Here is a 27,059-nt window from a genome sequence, read left to right on the forward strand (position 1 = left end):
GTCGTTGAGCTGCGGGATGCGAACGGCGGAAGTGAGCACACAGTGACCGTGCCCTCTGCAGAAGGCCATCTAGTCCAGGATAGTGGGCTAAAAATTGCTAGACAACCAGGTTCAACACGTGAGCCATACAAGGCACGTGTGTGACATTGCCCCGGTGAAGGGCCGCACCCAGGTTTGCAGCATTGTCGCACACGGCCTTACCTGGCTGCAGGTTCAGTGGAGACATCCATTCATGAAACTCGGTTTCCAGAGCTGACCACAACTCCTCAGTTGTGTGACTCACATTTCCCAGACATTTCAAAGTAAACACCACCTGATGCCGTTGAGCCCAGCTGCCAGCATAGTAAGGAGGTGTGCAGGATTCCTTCTGCGCAGTTAGAATGCGGGTGGCATTACCAGACAGGTTTTGGGTCCAGGGGGAGAACCGAGAGGAGGTTGAGGAGGCTGAAGAGGAACTTCTAGATAAAGAGGATTGACGCACAACTCGTGGGGATGGCAAGACTTGGACAGCAGCCCCTTTTCCTGCTGTCACCATAGTTACCCAGTGCCCAGTCAGCGACATGTAACGCCCCTGTCCATGCCTATTCGTCCAAGTGTCTGTGGTGAAATGCACCCTGTCACACACAGAATTTCTCAAGGAAGTGGTGATGTTGTGTGCAACATGCTTGTGTAGCGCAGGCACAGCTTTCTTTGAGAAGTAGTGGCGACTGGGCATCTGGTACTGGGGCACTGCGACGGACATAAGGTCTCAAAAATCCTCTGTGTTCACCAGGCGGAAAGGCAGCATTTCTGTAGCCAACAGCTTGCAGATGGTGAAATTCAACCTCTTAGCTTTGTCATGGCTAGGAGGAAATGGTCTTTTACTTGTCCACATCTGAGGGACCGAGGGCTGGCTGTTGTGCTTAGACGGGGTTGAGTAGGGTGTCCCCGGCAAACTGCCGGTCTGTGAGGAAGATGCAGGCGGACATGTTATGTTGCCTTAATCCAAAGGTGATGCTCTCGATGTCCGAGAGCGCTCAACACCAGCAGGTGTTTCCACTTCCAAATGAACTGACGACCTGCCAATCACACTGGCTGTTGCGGGTAAAGAGGTGGCAGGTCTGCGTCCAAAAACATGTGTGACTGCTGTCCCCCCAGTCACAGAGGATGAAGAGGCCTCAGATGCACAAGATGGGACAGACGGTGGTTGGCCCTGCCCACTAGGCCGCATTGTAGCACAGTGAGCTTCCCACTGCAACTTATGCTTCATATCCATGTGACGGTTCATGCATGAAGTACTCAAACTATGGATTTTTTGGCCTCTACTTAGCTTTTGGTGACAAATGTTACAGATGGCATGAGTAGGGTCATCGTTTGCGATCTCAAAAAATGCCCAGGTGGAGGAGAGCCCACTTGAAAGAGCACTTGATATCCGTTGAAGCACTTGCTGTTTTTGTGCCTCATCTGGAATTTGTAGCGATGGGCATGTCCGTAAGAAAGGGATCATATCACATTGTCCACGAAAAGAATTAGACATCTTAGTTTGGCTGGAAGATGGTCTTTCTTCTGCAGATGTTACTGTTGCTTTACCACCTTCCCCACGGACACAACCTTTTTTTCCCTTTCCAACACGCCTTTTCCCCTTTCCACCAGCAGCAGGCCTTTTGCCACTCATTTTGGTGGTTAACTAATTGGCAACTCTGTAGTTGTTTGCACAAAAAACGATGGATGGAAACCGAGCAGAGCTAAGTGGCCAAACTGTGGTACTAGCCCAAAAGGATTGGCTGGGTTAGATGCAGTAAAACAATTTTATTAGATACACAGGCGGTATAGCTTGCTTCACAGCTGGGCTACTACAATGACTTCGAGACACTGCTACTAGGCCCTAAAGGATTTCCTGGGTTAGATGCAGTAAAAAATTAGAATTAGATACACAGGCAGTGTAGCTTCCTTCACAGGTGGGCTACTCCGCTTATTAACAGACACTGCTTCTAGCCCTAATGGATTTCCTGGGTTAGATGCAGTAAAAAATTTGAATTAGATACACAGGCGGTGTAGTTTCCTTCACAGGTGGGCTACTCCACTGACTACGAGACACTGCTACTTTACCCGAAAGGATTTACTGGGTTAGATGCAGTAAAAAATTGTTATTAGATACACAGGTGGTGTAGCTTGCTTTAGATGGGCTACTCCACTGACTACCAGACACTGCTACTAGGCCCAAAAGGATTTCCTTGGTTAGATGCAGTAAAAAATTAGAATTAAATACACAGGCGGTGTAACTTCCTTCACAGGTGGGCTACTCCGCTGACTACCAGACACTGCTACTAGGCCCAAAAAGATTTCCTGGGTTAGATGTAGTAAAAAATTAGAATTAGATACACAGGCGGTGTAGCTTCCTTCACAGGTGGGCTACTCCGCTGACTACGAGACAATGCTACTGTAGCGCTGGCGTCCCTGCCCTCTGCTAGGCAGGGACGCTGCTCCCCTCACCGCTCTGCTCCGTGCCCGGCGTCCTCTCCCCGCTCTGCTGTCAGCGCGCGCTCCTGCCCGGCGTCCTCTCTCCGCTCTGCTGTCAGCGCGCGCTCCGTCCCGGCGTCCTCCTCCTGCTCTGCTCTCGGCGCGCGCTCCTTCCCGGCCCCTGTGCTTAGGGCGCGCGCGCGCGCGCTCCCCTCCTCTTAAAGGGGCCGCGCGCGCCGCCCTAAAGAGTCCCCGGCCAATGGCCGGAGGACTTCATCATATAAAAGGCACCTCCTCCAAAATGGAGGGGCCCGAGCAATGTTGTTTGCACCTGTGTCTCACCTGTGCTTCAGCCCTCAGGTCCCGTTGCCAGTTACCTGCCAGTTACCTGCCAGTTACCTGCCAGTTTCCTGCCAGTTTCCTGCTAGTTACCTGCTTGATTCCTGCCTGAATACTTGTTACCTGTCTGCCAGCCTGAGGTCCGACGATCTGCCTTACTACTCCTGTCAGTCTGTCTAAAGGACCAGCCTGCCCGCTCACCTGGGAGCGCATATCAGCTACCTGCCTGCTTGCCTGAGGTCCGACGGTCTGCCTTACTACTCCGGTCAGTCTGTCTATGGACCAGCTTGCCCGCTCACCTGGGAGCGCTTCTCCGTTATCTGCCTGCTTGCCAGCCCGGAGGCTCCGTTGTCACGTGCTGTGACCACCAGCTATCTCAGAGACTCTTGCCCGCTCACCTGGGAGCGCATCTCCGTTACCTGCCTGCTTGCCAGCCCGGAGGTCCCGTTGTCACGTGCGGTGACCACCAGCTATTCCAGAGACTCTTGCCCGCTCACCTGGGAGCGCTTCTCCGTTACCTACCTGCCTGCCAGCCCGGAGGTTCCGCTGTCACGTGCCGTGACCACCTGCTATTCCAGAGACTCTCGCTTGCTCACCTGGGAGCACACATCTACCATCTGCCTGCTAGCCTACCCGGAGGCTCTGCCATCACAGGTCGTACCTACCCCTTACCCAGAGACTGCCCTGATCACTTGCCGTAACTCCCTGTCCGTTCACCCAGAGACTGCCACCCGCTCCCTTACAAGGGCCGCCCCCTTGTATAGTAGCTCAGAGGTTCCGCCTCCCGGACCCGTTACAGTTTGCTCGGGCCATGGAACCCGGTGGCACCCAAGCTCCCTCACTCTCGGACCTCTGTCTTGAACTGTCCCGTCAGAGGTCCCAACAGGAGACCATCCTGGGTCACCTGCGGAATGTTAATACTCGCCTGAACACTCTGTCTGATCCACCAACAACCTCCGCCAGTACCATGGTATCCTTTTCCGGACCCCGGCTCTCTGCACCTCCTCGCTTCGGAGGTGACTCCGTCCTGGCTCGGGGCTTCATAAATCAGTGCACCCTGCATTTTGAACTATTATCCCACCAGTTTAACTCCGACCGAGCCAAAATTGCCTTTATCATGTCCCATCTCACCGGGGAGGCCCTGGCCTGGCTAAATCCTCTATGGGAGAGAGGAGATCCCCTGGTGTCCGACTTGCCTGCCTTTCTCATGGCTTTCCGGAAAGCCTTCGACGAACCCGGACGGAGGACCTCATCCGCATCTTCTCTGCTTCGCCTCCGTCAGGGAAGCCTCACCGTGGGCCAATATGCCATACGGTTCCGTACCCTTGCCTCGGAGCTGGCCTGGGATAACGAAGCCCTGGTATCCGTCTTCTGGGAGGGTCTGTCCGGCCGTATTAAAGATGAACTTGCTGGTCGGGACATTCCTACCACTCTCGATGATCTAATAACCCTTGCCACCCGGATTGACCTACGGTTCCAGGAGCGTGCCAAAGAGGTCACCCGTGAGAGAAGGATTCCACGTCTAGCTCCTACTTTCCAGGAACCCGTCATTCCTTCCGTTTCTCCACAGGTACACTCTCCTGAGCCTATGCAGGTCGACCAGACCAAGATGGTCAAATCCCGTCAGGATTTCCGCCGTGCCGAGGGGAGCTGCTTCTACTGTGGCAGTAAGGAGCATCTGATCCGTGCCTGCCCGGAGAGGTCGGGAGAACGCCTGTATCTAGGTTCACTCAGAGGGGTCGATCTAGACAAAAATAAATCCTCTCCATCCCTGCTGTTGTCAGTCTCAATCATCTGCGGGGAGAATCGTTATTCCGAACTAGCCCAACTTGACTCTGGAGCAGCCGGAAATCTTATTTCACAGTCCCTGGTGGAGAAATTCCGCATCCCCACCAAACCTCTGGCTGTACCCTTGTCTGTTGTTGCCGTGGATGGGGGCCTCTTACCTCGCCCCATCCAATTCATCACCGAATCCATTACTCTGCAGGTGGGAATGCTGCATTCAGAGAGTATCTCCTTTCACGTTCTGCCTGGTCTCCCTCACGCCCTCTTGCTAGGTCTGCCTTGGCTCCAGAGACATGCACCCGTGCTTGACTGGCAAACCGGAGAAGTCCTTCACTGGGGACAGGCCTGTCATAAAACCTGCCTGGTTCCCGTCCATTCCGTCCGTCCCTCTCCTATCCCAGCTAATCTACCTGGACTTCCGATTCCTTATCGGTCTAGTGCTGATGTCTTTGTTAAGGAGGAGGCAGAGACATCACCACCTCATAGACCATGTGACTGCCCCATCGATCCCGCCAGAGTAATGCAGGTGGCTCCCGTGAGTCTAAATTGTCTCCCTCCTGGTAAGACGTTCGTATCGGTACCTGATCGGGAGAGAATCCTACACTGGGGTCATTCGTCTAAACTAGCTGACCACGCCGGTCGGAAAAAGACCCTCCAGCTTATTACCCGACACTACTGGTGGCCTAACCTGCACAAGGATGTTATGGACTTTGTTTCTGCCTGTGTGTCCTGCGCCCGCAACAAAGTTCCGAGACACCTGTCGGCCGGCCGCCTTCTTCCTCTGCCAGTACCTGCTGCCCCCTGGCAGCATTTAGCGATGGACCCTCCTCAATTCCGTCCTGGGGATAAAGTCTGGCTCTCGTCCAAATATGTCCGACTCAAGATCCCTTCCTATAAGTTAGGGTCTCGGTTCATCGGCCCACTGGTGGTCATCGGTCAGATCAACCCGGTAGCCTATAAATTGAAACTCCCGGCCAACTTACGGATCCCTAACTCCTTCCATGTATCTCTCCTCAAACCTGTGGTACTTAACTCTTTTTCTAAGTCTACAGGTACGCCTCCTGCTCTGGTTTCTGCTGAGGACAAGTTTGAGGTAGAGAACATTCTTGCCAGCAAAAGGGTAAGAGGAAAGACCTTTTTTCTGGTAGATTGGAGGGGGTTTGGTCCTGAGGAGAGAACGTGGGAGCCCCGGGAGAACATCCATGCCCCTCTCATCCTAGCTAAATTTCTGTCTGGCCTAAAAAAGGGGGGGCCTAAAGGGGGGGGTACTGTAGCGCTGGCGTCCCTGCCCTCTGCTAGGCAGGGACGCTGCTCCCCTCACCGCTCTGCTCCGTGCCCGGCGTCCTCTCCCCGCTCTGCTGTCAGCGCGCGCTCCTGCCCGGCGTCCTCTCCCCGCTCTGCTGTCAGCGCGCGCTCCGTCCCGGCGTCCTCCTCCTGCTCTGCTCTCGGCGCGCGCTCCTTCCCGGCCCCTGTGCTTAGGGCGCGCGCGCGCGCGCTCCCCTCCTCTTAAAGGGGCCGCGCGCGCCGCCCTAAAGAGTCCCCGGCCAATGGCCGGAGGACTTCATCATATAAAAGGCACCTCCTCCAAAATGGAGGGGCCCGAGCAATGTTGTTTGCACCTGTGTCTCACCTGTGCTTCAGCCCTCAGGTCCCGTTGCCAGTTACCTGCCAGTTACCTGCCAGTTACCTGCCAGTTTCCTGCCAGTTTCCTGCTAGTTACCTGCTTGATTCCTGCCTGAATACTTGTTACCTGTCTGCCAGCCTGAGGTCCGACGATCTGCCTTACTACTCCTGTCAGTCTGTCTAAAGGACCAGCCTGCCCGCTCACCTGGGAGCGCATATCAGCTACCTGCCTGCTTGCCTGAGGTCCGACGGTCTGCCTTACTACTCCGGTCAGTCTGTCTATGGACCAGCTTGCCCGCTCACCTGGGAGCGCTTCTCCGTTATCTGCCTGCTTGCCAGCCCGGAGGCTCCGTTGTCACGTGCTGTGACCACCAGCTATCTCAGAGACTCTTGCCCGCTCACCTGGGAGCGCATCTCCGTTACCTGCCTGCTTGCCAGCCCGGAGGTCCCGTTGTCACGTGCGGTGACCACCAGCTATTCCAGAGACTCTTGCCCGCTCACCTGGGAGCGCTTCTCCGTTACCTACCTGCCTGCCAGCCCGGAGGTTCCGCTGTCACGTGCCGTGACCACCTGCTATTCCAGAGACTCTCGCTTGCTCACCTGGGAGCACACATCTACCATCTGCCTGCTAGCCTACCCGGAGGCTCTGCCATCACAGGTCGTACCTACCCCTTACCCAGAGACTGCCCTGATCACTTGCCGTAACTCCCTGTCCGTTCACCCAGAGACTGCCACCCGCTCCCTTACAAGGGCCGCCCCCTTGTATAGTAGCTCAGAGGTTCCGCCTCCCGGACCCGTTACAGCTACTATGCCCAAAAGGATTTACTGGGTTAGATGCTGAAAAAAATTGTTATTAGATACACAGGTGGTGTAGCTTGCTTCAGATAGGCTACTCCACTTACTACCAGACACTGCTACAGGCCCAAAAGGAGTGGCTGGCTTAGATGCAGTAAAAAATTGGTATTAGATACACAGGTGGTGTAGCTTGGAACACAGATAGGCTACTCCAATGACTAACAGACACTGCTACAGACCCAAAAGGAATGGCTGAGCTACATTTCGCCAAATGCTGTGAAAAACACTTGCACAGCACTGCCACAGACCTGCCTGGCAAAAAGTGCTATGAACTGCTGTAACCTAGCCCTCAAAAGAGCTGCAATTAGGTTTAGGGAGTAGGGAATAGTTCTATCTCTCTATGTAACTGGAAATTCACTCGCAATTCACACAGTTATACTGTATAGCGCCCACAGCAGCAGCGGTGCCGTCTAACACTCAGCTGCAGCAGTGAGAAAATGGTGGCGTCGGGGAAAATGGCTGGGTCTTATACGGCAAGGACATGTGACATGCACAGGCAATGACACATGCCCTTGCTTGTGTAAAAAAAAAGCACTTCGCTGCGTGTGTGCGCTGCTGATAGGCTGACAGACTGCACCGCCCCACTGTAGTTGCGAGAAAGAAAAAAAAATGGAGATCGGCATTATTTCTGCAGAGATACATCCCCTGCCCCTCCCCCCGCCCACTCTACACTGAAACTGTCTATTAACATTGATTAACAGTAGTGATGAGCGAGCACTAATATGCTTGGGTGCACGAAGCTCGGGTCGAGCACATTGGAATACTCGGGTGCTCGACCCAAGCAACGAGCCCAATGTAAGTCTATGGGAAACTCGAGCATTTTTCTGTCGGTCCCCCCCGGCGGTCTGCAGAAGGTCAAAAATTGCCCAAATCGATGGGAACAGTGCTCAATTAAACATCAGGCAGGCAGAATATATAGGCAGACAGGCAGGCAAGGTATATAGGAGGGTGCATGAAAAACATAGCAGGGCACATGGAACACACTAGTGCCCTCCGATTTTCATGCACCCTTCTCTTTAAAAAAGCCGGCCGGCAATTCAGCAGCGGCATACACCGGTACCCAACAATTTAGAACAGAAAGAATAGAGCATCACACATAGATTAGATAGATAGAAACATGTCAGTCACATATATAATAAGTACAGTGACATTGTTGGTTACTGTACTTGTCATTTAGTGTTAAAATAAAGGATTTATTTAAAAAATTTGGCGTGGGGTTCCCCATAATTTTAGTCTCTAGGGGAAGTTAAGCAGACAACTGGGGCAGATGTTTGAAGCCAGGGAAGGGGGTAATACCCACAGAGCTTCCCAGGCTGCTAATATCAGCCCCCTGCAGAATACCTAGCCTTTACTAGCTATTAAAATGGGGGACCCCCCAAAACAATGACGTGGGGTCCCCCCTATTTTAATGGCTATCAAAGGCTAGGCAGACAGCTGGGGACTGATATTAATAGCCCAGGAAGGGTGCTATGAATATTGGCCCCCTCTCAGGCTAGAAATACCAGCCGTCAGCCGCCCCAGAAATGGCGCATCCATAGGATGTGCCAATTCTGGCACTTAGCCTCGCTCTTCCCACTGCCCTCTAGCGGTGGCAGTGTGGTAATAGGGTTGGGGTTGATGTCAGCTTATAATGCCAGCTGACATCAAGCCCAGGTTAGTAATGGAGAGGCGTCTATAAGACACCCCCATTACTAACCCCATAGTCAAAGTTAAAAAAAACACAAACACCCAGAATAAAGTCCTTTAATTGAAATAAAGACACATTCCTTTAATGTTCTAAAATAAACCCTACTTACCGTATCGCCCATTCCAGCTGAAGCCAACGATCTCCTGCAATAAAAATAAAATAATAAACCAACCTCATCCTTACCTTTCCATGGTTCCCAGGACAGCTTCAGCTCTGCTACATTGACATGACAGGCTGGAGCGCAGCAGAACACTGCCATCCAGCTTGCCATGCCGCAGACTCTGAGAAGCTCCTCAGTGTCTGGCTGTGACGGCATCCAGATGAGCCGAGTTCATGTCCAATGAACTCAGCTCACCTCATGCACTTCACTGACAGCGTGTGAGAATTCTCCTGCACATGCGGTGCCGGCAAATTACGTCACCGCTTGAGCAGGAGAATTCTCCCAGGCTGAGATGGCATTGAGATAACAGGCTGGATCCCAGCAGAGCGCTACCACCAGCTTGTCATCCTTCAGAGACACTGCATCTGCCCCAGCCGTCTGCTTAACCTCCGCTAGAGACTAAAATTACGGGGAACCCCACGCCAATTTTTTTTATTTTAACACTAAATGACAAGTAGAGTAACCAACACTGTCACTGTACTTATTATATATGTGACTGACATGTTTCTATCTATCTAATCTATGTGTGATGCTCTATTCTTTCTGTTCTAAATTGTCGGTACCAGTGTATGCCACTGCTGAATTGCCGGCTTTTCATGTTTCACCATGGCTGTGGCATTACAGTGAGTGGCAGACAATCCCTCCATGATTGGTGCTCTAAATAGCACCAGACATGCAGGACAGGGACCCGAGCTCCCGCCCGAGCATCTCTAAAGTACTCGGCGAGCTCCAAGCATCTCGAGTACTGAGATGCTCGGGCGAGTACCGAGCAGTGGCGAGCATGCTTGCTCATCACTAATTAACAGTATTACTGTGAAAAAATCCAGTCACGCTTTTGGTGCACGAACAGTTATCGAACATAAGGGTATGTGCCCACGTAGAGTTTTTCAAGCGGATATGCTGCGGAATTTCCACAGCGTAAACGCTTGTGAAACGCTATGTTATCCGCCCCCCATGGTCCCCAATGTGATTACGCAAGTTCAATGCCCATGCTGCAGATTTTTCCACAGCGTTTTTGCTGCGGGGAAAAATCCGCAGCATGTTCATTAATTTTGCGTTTCCGCAAGCGGAATTGCCTTTGCAGTGCAATAAAAGATGCAAGGCAATTCCGCATGTGGAAATCGCGCGATAAACGGACGATAAACGCGTGCGGAATTCCGCATGCGTTTATTCGGGAGAGGACATGCAGAAATTAAGCAGAAAATTTCTGCTTCATTTCCGCAGCGTGGGCACATAGCCTAACCTCGAACAGACGAATTTTTTGCAAATCGTTCGAGTTCGTCGAACGACTCGAACACCGCCCAAAACAGCTCGAATTTGAGATTGGCGAACAGTTCGAGTCAAACACCGCTCATCTCTAGTGGCTACTTTGAAGAACCTAGAATATAAGACATATTTTCAGTTGTTTCACACTTTTTTGTTAAGTATATAATTCCACATGTGTTAATTCATAGTTTTGATGCCTTCAGTGTGTATGTACAATTTTCATAGTCATGAAAATACAGAAAAATCTTTAAATGAGAAGGTGTGTCCAAACTTTTGGTCTTTACTGTATATAAGTGAGGGCACTCTCAAATGTACACAGGAGGGACCTCCAAAATTTCTAGAGGAGGGCACTTCAAAATGCATTTTAGAGGGCCACACGAGGGCTCTCACAAAACTCAGCTTTCCTGCCTACTGTAGGCCCTCTGAACATTTGAATTTAGGGCTGCAGTATCATATGGTGGTGGAGGAGGGTCAGGCCCAACGCTACAATGGGCACATTGTAAACTACTATGGAATATGTATTCCACTATCGGGGTGTCAAGGATGGAGGGACCACCCAAATGTCTAAGTAACAGCTGTCCCTCCAAAACGCATGTTACAAAGCCATCTGAGGCCTCTCAGGTCAAAGATCAACATAACTACTGATGCATTCTAGCTGTGCTTGTAAAGTGCTGGGGAATAGCGAACTAAAAATGAAGTATTACAGAGGGACCTATAATATGTATAAGTCAGGGCCCTACCAATTGTAAAAGGCAAAAAAAAGCCACCACAGTATGTGTGAACAAATGTCAAAAGGGATAATTTTTTGGTCTCTCTGGTTTATTTAGCCTTATATACAAGTGATTGTGCAGGAAAAACAGTTTCTTAATCTTTTTGGCCTGCTAAATTTAATTTAGGTTAGGTTTAGTAGTTGTTTTTGTGTGTCTGTAAAAGTGGTGTAATACTGGGACAAACTTATTCCCAGAAACCATATGTGAGTCAGAAACGCATGCAGGCACATTCTCCAGGCTCTTCCCATTCTGTTTCATCACTTTCCCATCCATTTCAGCCTTTTCCTCAGGCCCCCAGACCCATTTGTAGGGTCCAGCAGAAAATTACTCGCATTTCCCATTGACTTAAATTGTGCTCGCTATTCGGAACGAATACGCGATTATTACAAAGTACTTGTTACGAGTATAGTGATTACGAATATTACGGTACTCGCTCATCACTACTGCCTTTACCATTGCTACAATTGCTACTACTACTTTTCAGATTTACTTCCAGGGTTTGGGAAAAATAATCCCAGCACAATACAATAACTTCAAAGAGGATCTAAGCAAATCTCATGTACAGGCTGTTGAAATTCTATGTAAAAAAGGACCTGCTGTACAACTTTTGACAACTGCAGAAAGTTAATTTCAGGTGTATTTGTGAATATGCCGCATGAAGATCAATGGAGTAGACAGAAGTGGCAACAAAATTCAATCGATACTGATTTTGCTGAAGATTACCTGTGATCTATGACAAAATTCAAAAGTCTGGATAAAGTGGAAATAAAAAAATGCTAGAGTTAAAGTTGCAAAAAACCCCATCTACATTCACCACCTTTGGTATTGCAACAACGATGTGTCAACAGATGTGTAAAATACTTTGAGTAAGATTTCCTGCAAGGTCCCTGCAAATTGGAACATTCTGAGATTTGATTTGATAGGCTCGCCTGCCCACCAAAAGTTCCTGACATCATTTCACACACTGCTGCAGACTCAAAGAGTGGGTTAATGACGTCTGGCGCAGCCACTCGCTAATCCCATAGTGCCTTGCACTTTTCATATAACATGGTAAGCAATTCACAAAATGACAATAACAGTATGCAAACAAATCAATCATAAATCTTATAAGAAAGTAGCCACACTTGTGTGGAAAATAAAATATATTTATTAAATCACTATTAAATCACTATAAAAACATATATAAGTGCTTGAAGAACTGTAAAAAATCCCAGAGAAAAATCTGCACAATGAGCAGGTCTTAAGAGATTGAATACTGATAGTTTTATTATGATTAGGTATGAGCAAGCACAAAAATACTCGGATGCTTGTTACTTGAACCGAGCAATTCCTAATGCTCGGATACTCTTTTCAAGTAACAAGAATAATGGGAGTCCATGGGAAATCCGAAATTTTTCCGGCAGACCCTACAAGGATGTCTAGGGGCAATGAAAATGTTAAAATGGATGGAAAAAGTGCTGAATGGAAGGAAAACAGCATGGAGAAGACCCTAGGAAGCATCTCGGACTCCCAAATCGCTGCTGACAACAATGATGTCACACTTTTGCTCCACTTTAAGGACTGTCAATAAAACATTCACAAGCAGCAAGAAATTGGAGTTTAAAGAAAAAAAATATGTTAAGAAACATTCTTTCCTGTATAATGACTTGTATATAAGGCAGAATTTACAAAGAATTTAATCCCTTAGTGACCACCAATACGTCTTTTTACTGACCTGCGATATAAGAGGCTAATATCCCCAGACATGTGACAATCCTGTAGCTGTCAGCTGTACACTATAGCTGACAACTTGCTACATCAGCCATTATCAGTTTTGGCACTGACCATGATCGTTTAACACCTTAGATGCTGCTGTCAATAGTGACTACAGCATCTAAATGGTTAGCAGAGTGTGGGGGCTTCCTCTTTAACCCTATTGGCACCCTGTGATCTTGATTGTGTGATTCTGCTGTTTGCCATGGCAGTTAATGGTCAAATAACATCCTTAGAATCTGCCGGCTATAGTGGCCTATTCAGAAGTTATCAAAATGTAGATGGTATAAATAAACTTTTTCATTCCTGTCATGCCTTTTTGCATTAATTCCTGAAAAGCACCTGAAAGGTTATTGAACTACCTTAAAGCAATTTTGAATATGATGAGGGGTGCGGCTTTTCAAATGGTATCACTTTTGGATGGTTTCAAATATATAGGACCCCCAAAGTTGCTTCAAAACAGAACAGGTCCCTAAAAAAATACATTTTATAAATTTCCTTGAAAAAATGAAAAAAATTACTGCTACATTTTGAAACCTTCTAAAATGCTAACAAAATAAAACAACATTTTACAAATGATACTGATGTAAAGCAGAGATGAGGGAAATGTTATTTATTAATATTTTTGTGTGGTGTGACTATGTGGATTAAAAGGATAGTCATTCCAAAATTTAAAATTGCAATTTTTTTCAAATTTTTATCAAATTTCTGATATTTTTATAAATAAATGCAAACATATCAACAGAAATTCACCATTATTATAAAGTATATTGAGTCAAGAAAAACAATCTCAAAATCAATGGGATATGTTGAAGCATTTCAGAGTTATTGGTACATAAAGTGACACTGATCAGATTATAAAAAAATTAGTCCAGTGACTAAGGGGTTAAAAAATAATAATTTAAGTAAACCATAATTCAGTTTTTTATTATTTTTTATGACATTTTATTAATTTTTATTTAAAAAAAAATGAGTGTAATTTATGAAGAAAGCACTGAACTGTCAAAAATTAGATGTAAGAGGGACTCAGATACACTCTGTATAAGACACAAAGGAGGGCCTCACCCATTATGTTCACATTTTCATGTAGTGGTACTAAGTGCAAAGCTTGCCAAAAATTACAAGCAGAGTCATCCATACACCCTTGAAGGCACCAACGGTAGTGCCTCATTCAAATATTAAGAACGTGTAGTTGTGGTACTCCCACACTCATAAAGGCTGTGCACACAGTGCAAAGCCAGAAAAAAATTATAAGGTGGTTCATCCATATACCCTTGAAGGAACCAAATGGAGTGCCTCATAAAAAAAATTAAGAAAGTGTATTTGTGGCACTTCTACACTCATAAAGGCTTTGCACACAGTGCAAAGCCAGGAGGAAATGATACATAAGGTAATAGGGCAGCACGGTGGCTCAGTGGTTAGCATTCTGCCTTGCAGCACTAGGGTCCTGGGTTCAAATCCAACCAAGGACAACATCTTCAAGGAGTTTCTATGTTCTCCCCATGTTTGTGTGGGTTTCCTCGGGGTTCTCCGGTTTCCTCCCACACTACACAGACATACTGATGGGGAGTTTAGATTGTGAGCCCCAATGGAGACAGTGCTGATAACATCTGTATATAATGGCACTATATAAGTGAGTAAAATAAATATTAAATAATACAGTAATCAATAAGCCCTTGATGGCAACAACTTACAGGCCTCACTAAAATATTTTGAAAGTATAGTTTATATACTCCTACACTCATAAAGGCTTTGTACAAAGTGCAAAGCCAGGAAACAATTATAAGGAGGGTAATACAGTCATCCATAGACCATTGAAGGCAAAAACTTACAGGCCTCATTAAAATATTTTAAAAGTTTAGTTGATGCACTCTTACACTGATAAAGGCTTTGCACAAAGTGCAAAGCCAGGAAAAAATTATAAGTTATTAATCATCCATAGACCCTTGAAGGCAACAACTGGAGGGCCTCATTCAAATATTGAAGATTAAAAACACTTTATGTGCTGCTGTCATCTGGTGATGTGGAAAAGTTGGGGCTAATTCAGGCTTTCTTCATTTTTATCAGACTGATCCTGTCAGCATCTTCTGTTGACAGCAGAAAGCGCCTGTCTCTTATCACCCTCACAGCGGCACTAAAAACCCGGTCAGGCAAGATGCTAGCCAAAGGGCAGCACAACATCTCCAAGGCAAAGAGAGACAGCTTATGCCACGTGTCCAGCTTTGAGACCTAATAGTTGAAGGTCACAGAGAAATTAGGGAGTATGCTGGTTTTGTCGGCAAGGCATTGCTTGACCATTTTTAAAAACTTTTCCCTGGATGCTGGGTGGGTGTCATGAAGTTGTCCCAGGCCTTTTACAGTGTACCTCTGCCTCTGCTGTAACTGGTGTGTGTTTCCCTCACCACTCCTCCTTGCTTGGGCAAGGAAGCGTGCCCCCTGCTGCTAGCATTGTCTGATGGGAATTTTTTCAACATATTTTCCACAATAGCCTTTTGGAATAGCACCATTTTAGTAGACCTCTCCACCTCAGGAAGGAAAGACGCAAAAAGTTCTTCTTGTAGCATGGGTCTACCAGGGTGAACAACCAGTCATAGTCTTCTTTGGCCAACATGAATGTAATGCGAGGGTCAAGGGAGAAGCAGCGGTACATAAAGTCAGCCATATGTGCCAAGCTCCCTAAAGCCAACACTTCCCTGTCTCCACCATGACAACTACTCTCCATCTCCTACTCCCCCTCCATCTCTTACTCCACAGTGTCCTCCTCAGCCCATCCACATAGGAGAGATGTGATGAACCATGTGTGGGTACTAGTCTCTGTTGCGCCAGCAACCAGCTCCTTTCCTTTTCCTCAGCCTCCACCTCCTCATTGTTACCCAATCCGCGGTAAGCAGATGAGATGAGGCTGGGTAATATCTCCCTGTCTCATGTCTTCTTCCATCTCCACTTGGTATGCATACAAAGCTTCAGCTTTAATTGTGAGCAGTGACTGCTTAAGTAGGAGCGTTGCACTGATTATGGCCTCATCGCCGCTCACCATCTTTATAGAGTCCTCAAAGTCTTGGAGAACCGCACAAATGTCACTCCACAGTTATTATGTGCAGAGGCTGCCTAGAATATTGACGAGCGTGTTGGAGTTGATATTCGACAACTGGCCTCTGCTGCTCACAAAGCCTTGCCAGCTTGTGCAGTGTGCAGTTCCAGCGAGTGGTGATATCGCACACCAGTCAGTGAGCAGGCACTTGCATGAGTTGCTAAAGCACTGCCAGAGCGGCTGCTGCTGTAGCTCAACCAGAAGCTCTGGCAAATTTGGGTAGGTTTTTAGAATCCGCTGAACCACCAAATTTACCACATGGGCCAAGCATGGTACTTGTGTGAGCTTGACAAGCTTCACAGCCGCCAACAGGTTAAACTCATTATCACACACAACCATGCCTGGTTCGAGGTGAGAGCCATAGATCTGTCTGGTCTGTTATTCCATTCAATAACTTTGCAGCAGCATGCTGTTTGTCTCCTGTACAAATTAGCTTCAGCAGAGCCTGTTGCCGCTTCACTGAGGCAGTTCTGCAGAGCTTCCGGCTGATGTTGACAATGTGATCTGAGATACCAAATCGGAGATGGAGGATGAGGAGGAGCAGGAAGCCATGCACATGCAGTGCCTGAAGCCATTATAATTAACACAGGAGTCTGGGGATTCCTTATGGGCCCGGGGCGCTGAAGGGATAATTACCATAAAGATAAAACATAAAATTTCACAAAACAAGACCACTAAAGTTATGGATCTGGGTGGTGGAACCTCTGCGCTGAGATGCAAGGAGGGACCAGAGGGGGCGTAAATAAGTGCCAACTAGGACCGACCCTGGCCACACATTGGCTTAGTCGATTCCGTGAACCAGGGAGGGACCAGGCAGGTGGACCAGGTGCCACTCTGGGACCGACCTTGTATGAGAGCAAGCGACTCCCACGGGTCAGATGGCTGAAGCTGACAGGTACAGCGGATGAGCACAGCAGGTAGCCTGAAGGGTGATCTGGGTTGGCAAGCAGGCGGGCACGGCAGGTAGCAAGACAGGTGATCTGGGTAGGCAAGCAGGCGGGCACAGCAGGTAGCCAGACAGATGATCCATGTAGGCAAGCAGGTGGGCACAGCAGGTAATCTGACAGGTGATCCGGGTAGGCAAGCCGTAAGGTATGGCAGGTAGACAGGCTGGCGGGCATGGCTGATAGATAGGCAGGCAGGTTCGGCTGATAGGCTGGTGGGCACGGTGGATAGACAGGCAGGCGGGCATGGCTGATAGACAGGCAGGCGGGCACTGGGACCTGAGCGCTTTGGAGAGTGTTAGCACACCAACAACAACCTTGCAAAGGCACCTCCATTTTGGAGGAGGTGCTTTAAATAGAAGTGGTCCTCTGGCCATTGGCTGGGGACTCTTAGGACAGCGCGAGCGGCCCCTTTAAGAGGGAGGGAGCGCGCGCGCCCTAAACACAGTGCCCGGGAAGCTGCGCATGGTGCGCGCAACAGCAGCAGGGGAGCTGGAGGATGCCAGACCAGGACCTCGGCGGTGAGGGGAACGCCCCCTCTTCTTTAGGCCCGCAAGAAATTTTTCTAGAAGACGAGGGGCATGAATGTTCTCCCTGGGCTCCCAAGATGTCTCCTCAGGACCTAACCCCTTCCAATCCCCAAGAAAGAAAGTCTTTCCTCTTACCCTCTTGGTGGCCAAAATGTTTCCTACCTCAAAGACGTCCTCAGCGGAGACTGGAGCTGGATTGGTACCTGGATCATCAGAGAAAGAAGTAAGGACAACCGGTTTGAGGAGAGACACGTGAAAGGAGTTGGGGATCCGTAAGGAGGCCAGGAGTTTCAGCTTGTAAGCCACTGGATTTATTTGGTTCAGAATTTCGAATGGACCGATGTACCGCAGACCCAACTTGTATGATGGTATCTTGACACCGACATATTTGGAGGAAAGCCATTGACGAAAGACTCCGCGGCACGGTTGTCCACTGAAGAGGAGATGGGAAACGGAATCCAGGGGTGTTGACCGTAGACCACAAAAAACAGAGACTTAGCAGAAGACTCACTCACATGGTTGTTATAGGAAAACTCGGCCTAGGGCAGGAGCTCAACCCAATCGCTATGGTGAGCGTTGACAAAGTGCCAAAGAAAACTGGTAAGGATCATCCAGCAGAGACATCCAGCAGCTTGCACGTGGCTCTCCAAAAGAGAGAAGTGAACTGAACTCCTCGGTCCAAGACAATGTGGAGGGGTAAGCCGTGGAGACGGAAGATGTGACGGATGAAGTCCTTAGCCAGCACAGGTGCAGACGGAAGACCAGGTAGAGGAATGAAGTGAGCCATCTTGGAGAAGCGGTCAGCTACCACCCAAATGACAGTACAACCGGCCGATACAGGAAGATCCATGATGAAATCCAATGAAATATGTTGCCACGGAGCGGAAAGCACGGGAAGAGGAAGGAGATGACGAGCTGGAAGGTGGCTAGGTATCTTGTTACGGGCACAAGAGGAAAAAGCCGCGACAAAATCCGCAACATCCTTGCGCAGGGTGGGCCACCAATAGTGTCGGGCAATGAGCAGAAGTGTCTTCCTCTGGCCGGCATGGCCAGCAAGTTTGGACAAATCGCCCCAGAGTAAGACCTACTGATAAGCGAGCATACTCGCAAGTACTCAGTACTCGCATGAGCATCTCAGTACTCTAGATGCTCGGAGCTCACTGAGTACTAGCGAGATGCTCGGGCGGATGCTCGGGTCCCCTCCCTGCATGTTTGGCGCTCTTTAGAGTGCCAATCAACATGCAGGGATTGCCTGCCACTCATTGTAATGCCGCAGCCATGGTGGTTGTGGCATTACAGTGATTGGCTGGCAGCACAGCGTCATCAGGTCTATAGCAGACCTGGCGCCGCTGTGCTTGTCACAGTCACTCCGGAATCAGGCAGAGTAGGGAGAGGTGCTGCTGTGTCAGGGAGAGATTTGCTTGTGTATTAGGTAGTGTAGGGAGAAAAACCGCACATTACACATATCCATCTTAACAAACAGTCCTTCTGAGGACTAATCCATCTGCAGAGATATCAGGCAGGCAGTGTATATAGCAGACTGCAGTGCATATAGCACAAGAGGCTCCATTCCAATTCTGCCTCCTGCTGCTGTTAGATATTTCTATAAAAAGGCCCAGGTCTCAGGGGCCAGAAATACTTTTTTTGGCTCTTAATCCTCATTATTTGCTTAAAAAGCAATCCAGAGAACACCGTTTTTCTGCACCATTTGCTTGTTGGCACTGCAGAATACAGCCAGGTCCTTTCCATATTACAGCGCTAGAAATCCAGCTATTTAAAACTGTGTTTTCTCCGTCACACGGATCACATATATGTTGTCAAAAAATTCTGCCATTTCTGGCCTCCATTAAAATTTCTTTCAGTGTGTCAGTGAAGAAGTTCACAGCAGTTTGCTATTCAAACTAGCTACCTATAGGCCAGGTATTTAAAACTCTGTTTTCTCTGTCACATGGATCACATATACGTTGTCAGAAACTACTGCCATTTCTGGCCTCCATTAAAAATTTCTTTCAGTGTGTCAGTGAAGCAATTCACAGCAGTTTGCTGTTCAAACTAGCTACCTACAGGCCAGGTATTTGAAATTCTGGTTTCTCTGTCACACGGATCACATATAAGTTCGCTCCAATCTCAGTCATTTGTAGTGAGCATGGAAGATAATGTCCTCCATTTAAAATGGGCAAGGCACGTGGCAAGGGACAGGGAACTGGACGTAATGGTGCATGCAGAGGCCAAGGACAAGGCCGTGGGCAAGCTGAAATTGTACCACAACCAACACCCACATCTTTTCACCTGACCTTTCAGTCCCAATTCCTAGTGGACCGCAGCACACCGCTATTGAACCCAGAGCAGTGTCAAAAGGTTGTTGGTTGGATAGCGGATAATGCTTCCAGTCACTTAGCCACCACCACCACCCTATCTTCCACACAGTCAAGTCTCAGTAGCCGTGAGTCTGGACAGCATATTCCTCACCCTGATCCTCCTTCCTCCTACCATGCTGAGTCCCGGAGACAACTGATCCCACACTTGGACACTCTGAAGAGCTGTTCACTTTTCCATTTATATAGTCGGGCCTCTTGCCCGGTCCACTTGAAGCGGGGCAAGAGCAGATCGCATGTAGCGATGCCCAAATATTTGAGCAGCTACGGTCACACCAAGGCGATGGTGGGAAAGTGTCACAAGAGGTGGACGATGATGAGACACAATTGCCAGAAAGTCAGGAGGAGGACCAGGGTGCGGAAGTGGTAGACGAGGTGGTGGATGATATAGTGACTGACCCAACCTGGCAGGAGGACATGCAGAGCGAGGAGAGCAGCACACAGGGGAAGGGAGGCAGAGCACCCCAACAGGCAGGAAGAAGCAGTGTGGTGGCCGCAAACAGAAGGAGGGCAACCGTTCCCCGTAGCAACAACATGAAGAAAGTTGCTAGTACAACTATTAGGTCTGGTTGTTTTTTAAAGACTCTGCCGATAACCCCAAAAAGGCCATTTGCACCACTTGCCAGGCCAGCATCAGCAGGGGTGGAAAAACGACCAGCCTGATCACCACCAGCATGATCAGGCACATGACAGCAAAGCACCCGACTTTGTGGGCCGAACCCCAGGGACCAGGAACAGTGTCTGTGGGTGGCACCATTGCTGCTTCTGCTGTCGTGCATGCAAGCCAATCCCCTGTCCATGGTGCATGCGAAGATGCCTCCTGCCCTGCACCTGTAGTTGCACTCTCTCAAGTAGCAGCATCAGGAAGCACGCCGACGTTCTTGTCCCAGAGCAGCGTTCAGTTGTCCATACCCCAGTCCTTGGAACGCAAGCGCAAATACGCAGCCAAAGCTCCACAGGCCACACTACTAAATTCTCACATTTCACGACTGCTTGCGCTCAAAATGTTGCCTTTTAGGCTCATGAAGATGGAAGCATTCCGCAACCTGATGGAGGGGGCCGTCCCTCAGTACTCGGTCCCCAGCCGCCACTATTTCTCCCGGTGTGCCGTCCCCGCATTACACAAGCACGTGTCCCAAAACATTAGCCGTGCCCTCAACAACGCAGTTACCGGGAAATTCCACCTAACAATGGACACATGGACAAGTGTTTGTGGGCAGGGACGGTACATCTCGATGACGCACACTGGGTTAACATAGTGGAAGCCAGGACCCAGTCGGACCTTGGGACGGAACACGTCCTCCCGACGCCAAGGATTGCGGGCCCTAGGTCAATCAGGGTTGCCCCCATGGTCTACAGCTCCTGCACCTCATCCTCCTCAGCCTACTCCTCCTCTTCAGCCTCCATCTCCGAAATGACTACTTCAGTCACAAGCTGGAAGCACTGCAGCAGTGCCTAGGCCAAGCGGCAACAGGCTGTGCTGAAGCTAATATGCTTAGGTGACAAACCGCACAATGCTGAAGAGTTGTGGACAGCTCTGAAAGAGCAGGCAGATCTGTGGCTCACACCGCTGAACCTATAGCCAGGCATGCTTGTGTGTGACAATGGCCGTAATCTGGTGGGGGATCTGAGGCGAGGTGAGCTCACACACGTACCATGCCTGGCCAATGTGCTTAACCTCATGGTTCAGCTGTTTCTCAAATCCTACCCGGAGCTGCCAGATCTGCTTGTTAAAGTGCGCCGCCTGTGTGCCCATTTTAGAAAGTCACCTACAGCTTCCACCACCCTTGCAGTGTTTCAGCAGTGTTTGCAGCTTCCAGCTCACAGACTGGTGTGTGATGCCCCCACGTGTTGGAACTCTACACTGCAGATGTTGGGAAGGATTTGTGAGCAGAAGAGGGCAGTTGTTGAGTACCAGCATCAACAAGGCCGTCGGTATTCAGTTCAGACTCCACACATAAGACCTCAGGAGTGGACTTGGATGTCAGACATATGTACCATCCTCCAAAACTTTGAGGACTCCACCAAGATGGTGAGCGGCGATGACGCCATAATTAGTGTCACCATCCCCCTTCTCTGTCTTCTGAAACGCTCTCTGCTCACAATCAAAGAGGATGCGTTGCAGGTGGAGCACGATGAGATGGAGCAAGGAACCATACAGGGTGATTACACACAGCCCAGCCTCATCTCATCCCAGCGTGAATTGGGTGACATTGAAGAAGAGGAGGAGGAGGAGGAAGGACAGGAGCTAGTTTCATGCACTATAGACGGTACTACCTGCACAGCTGTCATACCTTCTGTTCAGCGTGGATGGCTAGAGGACAGAGAGGAGGAGGAGAAGGAGGAGGAGAGCATGGTCAGTCACCCTCTTGGTGAGGACACGGAAGTCTTGCCTGTTAGTAGTCTGGCACGCATGACGGAGTTTATGTTATGCTGCCTTTCCCATGACCCTCACGTTCTCAAAATTTTGGGAGACAGTCATTACTGGTTGGTGACACTTCTAGACCTACACTACAAGGAGAACTTTATATCTCTTGATCCTGAGGAGGACAGGTCTACAAAAATGGGGCTGTATCAGAAGGCCCTTGTTGCGGAACTATTAAATTCCCATCTGAAAACGCTGGCGGCAGAGGGCACACTTCATTGGACAATCAAGAAGTACAGGCGAGAGAGACACAACTTCAATCCAGCAGGGGAACACTGTCAAAGTTCTGGGAGAGTTTTCTCAGCCCCTCCCATCGCAGAGGCCCTGAGGCGCGGGGTACTAACACAAGGAGTGCAAAGTTTGGGAAGATGCTGAGGGAGTACCTTGCCGACCGTACCAACGTCCTCCGTGATTCCTCTGTGTCTTATAATTATTGGGTATCCAAGCTGTATGCGTGGAATGAACTGGCTCTCTATGCCTTGGAGGTCCTGGCCTGCCCTGCCACCAGCGTTTTATCAGAGCAGGTTTCTAGTGCCGCTGGTGGAAAAACTAGTGATGAGCGAGAATGCTTGCTACTGCTAGGTGCTCGCCCGAGCATCTCACTACTCGAGATGCTCGACGCTCGCCCAGTATTTCCGGGGTTGCTCAGAGGGAGCTCGGGTCTAGTGTTGAGCCACCCCCGTAGTGTTCGAGTTCGGTTCCGTTCGTCGAACACCCGTGTGTTCGCCGAACTGTTCGTCGAACTGTTCGTCGAACACCTTCGAACACCGTTAAAACCAATGGCAGGCAAACAAAAACACATAGAAACACATAGAAAACACCTTCAAAGGTGTCCAAAAGCTGACAAACTGCTCTGAAGACACAACTAACACATGGAAAAGTGACAAGTACATATTGTCATGCGAAAAGAGAAGAGGTGGAGGAGTAAAAGGAGGGGGAGACACAGATATAGGCATGTCATGCCCTTCTAAAATCCAAAAAGTGAGAAGCCGACACGTTCAGTCCGCTCCTGCCCGTGCCACCTCCGTGTCGCCGGGTTTGTGCCAGAGCCGCGGTGAACCCTGACGGCCAGCCCCCCTCTCCCAATACTGGTGCCTGTCCGCTGGTGGGTCGAGCGAGCCCCCCTGTGGTGGAGGCAGCTCTAAGCTTTTTAATTTAAATTGTCTCTCTAATTTGAATGAATACACTTTAAATCCATTGACAAGGATCTATTGGAGGGCAAGTCTCATGCCAGCAGCCGCGTAATTCCAGCTCCAGTAGCGTCCACTAAAGCTGCTGCAGTTAAAAAGCTTTTATAAGGATCGAGCTCGGCTGTCCACCGCAAGGCATCCTACTGCCAGTCCCAGCCCCTATGCCTTGGGGTGCCTCCTGATGCTCTTCACTGAGTATCCCGTGGTCCCGAAGCATTTCCTTTGAAAAAATTAAGTGTCCAAACTACAGGTGGTGTAGCTTGCTTAACAGCCGGGATAATCCGCTGACTAGCAGACACTGCTACTAGGCACAAAGTATTTCCTGGGCTAGATGCAGTTAAAAATTTGTAATTAGATACTCTCGTTGGATGCTGAGAAAGCATTCCATAGAGTCTCCTGGCACGCCATATATGATTCTCTTAAAAAGCTTGGGGTAGGGGTCTAGGGGACCCTTTTATAGCCAAAATCACGGCCCTGTATCGCAATACGTCACCTAGGCTGAAGATAAATGTAACTGTATTACCCTGAGGGCTCGGTTGCTACAGAGGTATTGCACCTCACCCAGAGGTGTGATATCTCACTCTCAGGTAAGGATGGAGTGTGGATCAAGATCCGACACCTGCATGCATTACACCACATTGCCGTGGGGCAGGGCGACCAATATGCCCCTGAGATGGGCACAACAGTCCCTGTCCCTGGCTGGAGTGGGGGGAGGGAACACTGAGAAAGGGGAACCCTGTAGTGCAGGAGCAGGGAGGAAGCAGTTCCTGGGTGCATTGAGAAGGGAGTATAAAAGGTGGGCACCATCTTAGTTCAGTGCAGAGAAGTCTGAGCAGAAGTGGCAGGGAGCAGGGGCTCTGCATGAGCTCTGCTCCGGAGGCGGGCCTAGTAACAGAGGCCTGGGCCTGGAAGAGGGAGAAGGAAGGAAGAGGAGCGGAGAAGGCTCCAGGAACGAGGAATGAAGGGATCCCAGGGGTGCGGACGGGCGAGTCGCCACCGCACGCCCGAATCCACCTGCGTGGAGGGGTCAGGCCAAAGGGGGAGACCGGTCCCCGAAACTAGTGGAGGCAGGAAACGACCCTCAGCTAGAAACCGGAGGCTGTGACATTTTATGTGGCGCAGCCCCTCGCTACACCCGCTAGGAAGGCACCACATAGGGTCAGGGAAACTGGCGCCAAGTTTACCAAGAGGAGGCCCGAGGCAGCCGGACAGAAGGGTTGGTAAGAAAGGCCAGACAAAGGACACACAAAAGGGGTCCTGTGAAGCGCTCCAAAGTTATCTGGGAGTTGTCTGAGCCCCTCACCTGGTGAGCACAGTACGACGTGAGCAGCCGTTACCTGCAGACGTGGTCTGGATAATAAGAACTGTGAATAAAGGCCCTGGACTGCATCACTAACTCCGTGTCGTTACTGCTGCTGCCCTGCACCATCACCCCCATCCTCCGCATACACTGCCCTGAGGCTATACTCCTCCCGTGGGGAGTTATGCTACGCTCTGCTGCACCCACAACACCAGCCTCAGCGGTCTGCCCTGGAGCGGCGGTTCACTCTGACCGCAATCCACGGGTGGCGTAGTCGGACATTTAAACATCAAAACCACATAAATAGTTCCGCCACTGGTTTGACCGCCCTGAGCCACGGAACCGGGTCGCCGCCACGGAGACTACAACCACCAGCATCCACCAAAAAGGGTCCGGCTCCGGGTGTCCCAAGGCCCAGGGGGCGCGTCAGAACATTTTCATCACCTTTCACAATCACCAATGGGACAAGGCAGGGATGTTCTCTGTCCTCTCTCTTATACATCCTAGTGACGGAGCACCTGCTCTCATCAATTCGCCATAACCCCAATGTTAGGTGGATTGAGGTGGGAGGCACCGAGTACAAGTGCTCTCTATTTGCTGATAATGTCCTATTATATATCACTCAATCACATATATCCATCCATGCTGTTATGGCTGAAATAGATCACTTTGTTACATGGTCAAATTTTAAAATCAATGCAGCGAAGTCTGAGGCCCTCGATGTCTCCCTCCCCAAATCCATATAGGATTCCATCCAGTCCAACTTTCCCTTTGCCTGGCCCTCACAGGGTATCAAATACTTAGGAATTCCTATTCATAGAGACCTCTCCCATCTATGTTATCTTAATTTTGGGCCCTTTATTGAACAACTCCATACAGACCACGGTTGGCAAGTTACAACTGTAAGATTCACTACGTGAACCACTGGTGTTTTGTGGAAAAGCACATGTACACTGTGTTCCAAATTATTATGCAAAAAGTGTTTAGGAGTGATAAGGGAAGAATTTGTTTGTTTGTCAGTTAAACTCATTGATGGTGATGTGTGTCAGGGCTCTTTATATCACTGTAAGCAATTGCAGACACCTGTGCTAATTAGTTTGGCAGGTGTGTCCAATGAAAGGCAAGACTACTTAAGAAGGCTGTCTCACATTATTAAGCAGCCTACATTTTCTGCCAAAATGGGAAAGAAAAAGGATGTGTCGGCTGCTGAGAAGCAACAAATTGTGGAGTGTTTAGGTCAAGGCATGACTACAATCAACATTGTGCGATGATCAGGATGAAGTGTCTTGGCAATCAAGAAGTATGTAGCTGATTCACAGTACACATGTGTGCGTGCTGATAAGGGCAAATTGAGGACTCTTTCCTACAGGCAATTACGTCAGGTTAAAAGAGCAGCGGCAAAAAAGCCTTGTCATAGCAGCAGACAAGTTTTTGAAGCTGCTGGTGCCTCCAACGTCCCCCGAACAACAAGATGCAGGGTCCTTCAGAGGTTTGCAGCTGTGCATACGCCATCCTGTCGACCTCCTCTATCCACTTCACACAAGCAGAAACGGCTCCAGTGGGAGAAACATTACATGAAGACTGATTTCAAAACTGTTTTGTTTACGGATGAGTGCCGTGCAGCGCTCGATGGTCCAGATGGATGGAGTGGAGGATGGCTGGTTGATGGACACCCCACGCAAACACGGCTACAGCGCCAACAATGAGGAGGTGGAGTAATGTTTTGGGCTGGAATCATGGGGAGAGAGATTGTCGATCCCTGAAGGCGCTAAAGATGAACTCCATAATGTATGTGGATTTTCTCAAACAGCACTTCCTGCCATGGTTCAAGAAGAAGAACCGTGTATTTCACAGCAAGATCATTTTTCTGCATGATAATGCACCATCTCATGCTGCACATAAAACATCTGCATCTCTGGCTGATATGGGCATAAAAGGGGACAAACTTATGGTGTGACCCCCATGCTCCCCTGACCTCTACCCCATTCAGAACCTCTGGAGCATCATCAAAAGGAGTGTCTATGATGGCGGGAGGCAGTTCACATCTAAGCAACAGCTCTGGGAGGGTATTCTGTCCTCATGCAAAACAATTGAAGCAGAAACCATCCAAAACCTGACAAATTCAATGGACGAGAGAGTTCAGAAGCTCCTTTCGAACAAGGGGTCCTATGTGAAAATGTAACATCACCTAGAATAAAGTTTTGAGTTGAAAACTGTTTGATTTCAGTTTCTAATAACCTGCTAATGCTTATAATTTCAAAAATGACCATTTTTTTGGTCTTTATTAAAATGAAAAAGTTGATCGAAAAGTTTGGGGGATCTAAGAGTGTGGCAACCCAGTAGTCATGATTACTTCGAATTCTGACAATATGAGGGTCATGTTGCAGGTAGTGCAGCAAGAAGGCACTTATGTGTCTTGCGCATCTCGGAGCCCCAAAATTATTTTCCGGGCTAGATGCAGCTAAAAATTATTATTAATTTTAAATCTGGTGGAGCTTAGTATAGATGGCCTAATAGGATCAGTGCTG

This window comes from Phyllobates terribilis, unplaced genomic scaffold, assembly GCF_046119375.1.
Source record: "Phyllobates terribilis strain yellow unplaced genomic scaffold, ASM4611937v1 Scaffold_1__5_contigs__length_1240528914, whole genome shotgun sequence".
In the NCBI taxonomy this organism is placed as follows: domain Eukaryota; kingdom Metazoa; phylum Chordata; class Amphibia; order Anura; family Dendrobatidae; genus Phyllobates; species Phyllobates terribilis.